The sequence below is a fragment of the Cyprinus carpio genome, unplaced genomic scaffold, assembly GCF_018340385.1.
Source record: "Cyprinus carpio isolate SPL01 unplaced genomic scaffold, ASM1834038v1 S000006762, whole genome shotgun sequence".
In the NCBI taxonomy this organism is placed as follows: Eukaryota; Metazoa; Chordata; class Actinopteri; order Cypriniformes; family Cyprinidae; genus Cyprinus; species Cyprinus carpio.
Window position 1 is genome coordinate 410582 of NW_024879359.1, and position 6166 is coordinate 416747.

At 33.3% G+C, this 6166-nt stretch overlaps 1 pseudogene; it reads right to left on the reverse strand.

The window, feature by feature from the left end:
- Positions 1-6166, reverse strand: part of LOC109095521 — a 10722-nt pseudogene that overhangs the window by 4055 nt on the left and 501 nt on the right.

Sequence of the window (6166 nt, forward strand, 5' to 3'; positions counted from 1 at the left end):
GTTAGTTACGTATTGCTGATTACTTTTTTCAAGTAACTAGTAAAAAGTAGCATTACTTTTAATTTACAAGAAAATATCTGAGTTACTTTTCCAAAAAGTAGCGGATCTTTGTTTTCCATTTATTGACGGCCAGTACCTGTCCCCCATACTAGCAGAAATCAGAGTACAGAAGTTGTGATAAGCTGTGTGAACATGATGTAGTTCTAGACTAAATGGTATGTATTAATTCATCCTACTCACAAAAAGAATTTAGAGTTAGTATTCATCAAAATTAATTAAAACAGTGAAATGCAAACTTAAAATATGGCACAGGCCTGCAATAATTAAATGTTAAATAACACAAATGTATCTAATCCGCGTGCTTTGCTGCTGACCTTCGATGATCCAGTTCAAACGTACTAATCAGCAAAAATGACTTTAGATCAACTAACAATTGTGCTTCATTGTTTTTGTATTGCTGAAGAGTGTTGAACCTTTCGCTTCTCCTGTGTGCTTTTGTACAGGCATTGAATTTACTTCTCCTTCAGCCTGGGGTTCCATTTATTACACTTCTTGGTGTGAAGACTTACATTTGCTATAAAATAGAACTTCTTATATTACATAATCAAGCCTGCTCATATTTAAAAGTAGCATAAAATGGCGTAATGCATTACTTTCCATAAAAAGTAACTAAATAGCGTGGTATTTACTTTTTTGTGGAAATGCTAATGTGTAATGCATTACTTTTTTAAAAAAAGTAACTTTCCCCAACACTGGTGATATATCTGTGTATCATAAACACTGTATCTTGTTCTTAAACATTAAAAATCAATAGCAGTTCTCACCATCATAGCAAACAAAGGGAAGTGTATAGTAGCAAGAGGCTTCACTCCATGTTCCCCGATAATATGACATGTACACACACAGACTCTGACCACCTGAGTTCACTTGTTGCTGAACAAACCAGCCTTTAAATCCTCCATCAAACATTACATTATCAAGAGACCATCTCCAGCTGTTTATATCATCATAGAGACCAATCCAAGCTTTGCCATAGTAAGTTCTGCGTACTCTTTTAATGAGCCTATCCATTTCCTCCATGTTCTCAATGGTGGCCAGATCAATGTAATTCTGTCTGCAGTATCTCTGAGCTTCAGTCCAGGTCTAATACTCATTTACAAAGTGATACTGACGGGTGCATGAAGATGTGAGCAGGTTCCTTTAAGTTTAAAATATAAAAAAGGGAAATATATTAGATTTTTCTCTGCAGAACTGCAATATATAATTAAACTATGAAAATGCATTTATTATGAAGATTTTTTTTAATGTAATCAAAATATTGAATAAAGCAGAAATTATTAAAATGTTATCTGTCTATATTAACACCTACTGTTAACAACTTGAAGAACAGCTTTTGCAGTGTGAAAATTAAAATATGTGGTAAATGCTATAATAAATATATAAAAAAGAAGAAATAAATATAAGTGCACTCTATTAGACATTCAAAAGTAGAATAGACAAACATAAGGTGATAAAAGAGAGCACAAATAAAAGTAACACTGTTTGTAAAAGTAGCATAACAAGACTCAGTTGTATGAGACAGGACAAGACTTCGGGCAGGACCCGGACATAAATTACATTGACTTTAAATGCAAAAAAATAATAATAATAATAATAAAATAATATTTGCATACCATATCCCTTGGCACACACAGAAAGATTCAGAAGGCATTAATAGAATTAATTTGGATTGTTTGCACCACAATATATTATCGAGCTCTTTAACTTGTTGGTCAATGTGAACTTAGCTGAGTGTATCAGATAAGGGAAAATGTGCAGAACATTGGGTCCTCAGGACCTGGATTAAAAACCACTGAACTAAAGTGTTCCTTGGTCAACCCCAGTATAGATACAGAACTAAAGAAAGAAACCAACATTCTTATGAGTATTTATTGATATGTATGATAAACCTGCAAATAGTATCATATAAAATTCCCCATTACCATATGTAGTCCATAAAGAGAGACATACAAAATTTCTAAACAACTAGAAAACTCAAAGACTGAAAGCATGTTATTCTACCCACCCCACATGTACAGTAACACTTCCATGAGCCATTTATTGTGAATATTTATCTTTGATTTCTAGCCATGTCAATGTTTTTTTCTTCATCTGGTTGTTCCACTGTATGTTGTTGAACAACATTCAACTATTACTGTAGACAAATACATTCCTATCCACAAAATGCCAAAATAGAATTTGTCATTATGTTTTGATTACCATATAAGTTTATAAACCGATCCAACAAATCATCCATCCATTCTCGAACCGTTTCAATGCCCTCATGTCTCGAGCTGAATTAACAAATCATTGCAGAGAAAATACAAATAAAAAACAAATAAACCAACTTTAAGTTGAGAGGAAAACCCTTTTTAAGCTTTGTAAGAGTGCGATTACTTCAGCTAAGGAATCTGATGACACAAAATGTTAGTAGCTTGGTTTGATTATTCAAGAAAAATCACAAGAACATTACATTCTGATTATATGATAGTCAATTTTACTGTGTTAATCATTATTTAAAACAAATATTAACAAGTGAAAAGTCTGCAATGAGGACACACACACACACACAAACACACATTATATATGTATATATATATATATATATATATATATATATATATATATATATATATATATATATATATATATATATATATAAAAAAGACATCTTATATCTTATATATTATACATCTTATTATTAAAAAAAAAAAAAAAAAAAGATAAATATAATCTAAAAAAAAAAAAATGTTTATTATTTCCAGGTAATATCATTTGAAGTTCTGAATTTTTGTTCCAATATCAGTAGCAAAAAGCATGCAACATGGAGATCATTCTGTAATGGTCATTGATAAAACATAGAAACCTACTATTTTCTTTAGCGTGCTGGAATGCTGTACTTGTCTTTCATGGACTTGTTTTTTCTGACCGTTTCTCAAATGTGGTGAAGTTGCTGGGAAATTCCTTGTCTGATAAATTCTTCCTGGAGCTGGAGAAACATGGTGATTTCTGTGAACTAATATTTCTGAACTAAATATATCATGACAAGATCTATTAATAATATTGCTTCTGTTGTTCTCAAGTGATTTATTTATTTTTCTCACCTGTATAATCACCAGCTCTTCAATTTGAACTCTGACAGATTCTCCAGACTTCGCTAACTTCCACTCTAAGCCCCATCACTGATCAGTAAAAAACAATCAAACAAACAAAAATGGTCAGTAGTGCACACACACACACACACACACACACACACACACACACACACACACACACACACACACAAGCATCTGGTGATGTTGATATATGTTAAAAAACACACTTTTTAAAATGAAAACAGCAGTAAAGAGGACATCAATACATACCATACTTGTCTGAATTCATGGGTCAATATGATGTTCATCATGTCCAGCAGAAAGCAAACAGAAGACAGAGCTAGCATTAGTAAAAGATACTGAGTTACATAAATAACAATGGCTTTCATTTTATCAGATCAACAATTTATTACAGTGAATTAGCTTTTTTCCCCTCAGTGTGTGTTCTTTTAATTATATATAATAATTATATATTTGCAAATATATTTGCTCACCACTGTAACAGAAGAAAGGGAAACTGGCAAAGCAGCTCTCATCTGTCCACTGGCCAAGGTATTGTAAAGACACAGCTGTGCAGTGTTGAGATCCCCGCTGTCCTGGGACACTTACACCATTATCTGGTTGTGCAGCAACACCTTGAGTCCACGGAAGCCAATATGTGAAGGAAGAGTTGCTCTTGATCTGACCACAGTCTGTTTCTGCACAGACCGATCCATCCATAATTACGATAAAGTGTAACATTCAGTATCTGTTGACGCTTGTTTCATTCCTCACACTGGCCAGGTCTGTGTATTTCTCTGCAGAAGCTCTGAGCTCCAGTCCAGGTCCTGTACTCATATATCCAAACATAATTCTTGAGAGCTGTTTACTCTCTACCTAAAAATAAAAACATAATATAATGGATATATCAGTCAATTTATTAATTTCTGATCTAACTTCATACATTGCTTTTTTTTTTACTTGTACGTCTTACCATCATAAACAAATGTGTAATAATTGTCACATGATGAATCCAACCAGTTTCCATTATAATCCATGTAAACACACAGTTCATTCCCAGCATTGTTTGTTCATGATAAAAGTTCCTGAAATCTCTCTCTCCCCTTCCTGATAGAAATCATTGTCTTCCAGTGACCATCCCCGCTGTTCACATCATCATACAGTCCAATCCAGGCTGAACCATTGTAACTCCCCATTAACTGTGTTAATCAGTCTGTTCATTTCCTCCATGTTCTCAATGGTGGCCAGATCAGTGTATCTGTCTGCAGTATCTCTGATTTTCAGTCCAGGTCTTAGACTCATTCACAAAGTGATACTGACGACAATGCTAATGCTGTCAAGGTGGGAAAGCAGGAAGATAAAAGGTAAAAAGATAAAAGTTAACAAGTTGCATTAATTGCAACATAAAGATTCCTTGTAATGACATGAGATAATGTGCTTGTAAATGCTTACTTCAATTAACTTACTGAACATTACATTAATGATAACATTACATTACATAATGATAACAGAACATTAGTTCACATAAATTAAAATGGATAATTTCATTAAAATAAAATTCATAAATGATCCTGCACTTTATAAAAAATTACAAATAATTGTGTAAGATGTTGTGCACTGCTTAACAGCATGTTTATTAATGTACATTTGAATGTTTAGTTGCTTAACCACTTTACATACAGACTGTTGTTATGAGTTTATGAATCATGTGTCAACATGAATAGTGTATTAAGTGCTTGTATGACTAACATTTTTACAAATGTGTGATTGTAAAAATAAAAGTGAATTAGATGATTAGAAAACTACATTAAAAATGTTTAAACATTCAAAGCACTTAAGCATTCAAATGCTGTTAATCAGTATATAATATCTTAACATTGTTTGTAGATTTTTATAATTTAAGTATAACAACAATTGTAACCATTTTAATTTAACTAATGTTCTGTTAATCATTATGTAATAGTAATGTCTATTAGTAAATATTTACAAGCACATTATCTCATATTTTTAGCTATTTGAATATATATTAACTAATGAAATATTAAGCATTATATTATGTTTGGTGATGATTAAGGAAAGTTATTATAGCATTGCCTTTTTCTTGAACATTCAGAAGTTAAATCTAAAAAATGTTCAACCGCTTATATTCTTACAAGCGGTGCAAATATCACAGCAAAGATGAGCGTGTATGTTTTGGCAGATTATGTTGTGGTCGAACAACACTTTACTCACACTGGAACAACGTAAAGGAATGAGTGTGCAGTTTTAAATTCTGTCCATTTCCCGAATCACTAAGACAACTGCCGGGCAGTATTCACTGTTTCCAGCATTATTGGTGTTGTTTCATTACTGCCTGATGCGTGCTCTGATTCTGACCAGATGGTTCTGTACAGTCCGTCCAAAAAGGGTATACTATGAAATACTGCTTGAAGTTTGAAGTTCAGGTCTCATTCCTGATTGAAGAGGTCCTCTGGATGTTCTCGCAGTATCTCTGGGCTTCATCCAGTTACGTTATGGTAGACATAAACAGACAGGTATGCATTCACTCTTACTTGGGGAAATATAGTAGAGTGGATATATCGGGTATAATAAATCTGTCCTGTGTTCTAAAACACTAAAAAAATCAATAGCAGGTCTCACCATCCTAGCAAACCAAAGGGAAGTGGTATAGTAGCACGGGCTTCACTCCATGTGCCCCGTAATTTAGGATGTACCAACACAGACTCTGACACCTGAGTTCACTTGTTGATGAAACAAACCAGCTTACGCTCCACAAACATAATATTCAGAGAAAATTCAGCATGTTATATTATCAAAGGACCAATCTCCAAGCTTAGCCATAGTAAGTTATGCGTACTCTTTAATGAGCCTATCCTTTAATCCATTGTTGTCTAATGGGGCAAGACAGTGTACTCTGTCTGCAGTCTCTCTGAGCTTCAGTCGGTTCTTATTCTCATTCAACCAAGTGATACTGACGGGTGCATTGAAGATTGTGTGAGTTCCTTTAAGTATTAAATGGATAGGGAAATATA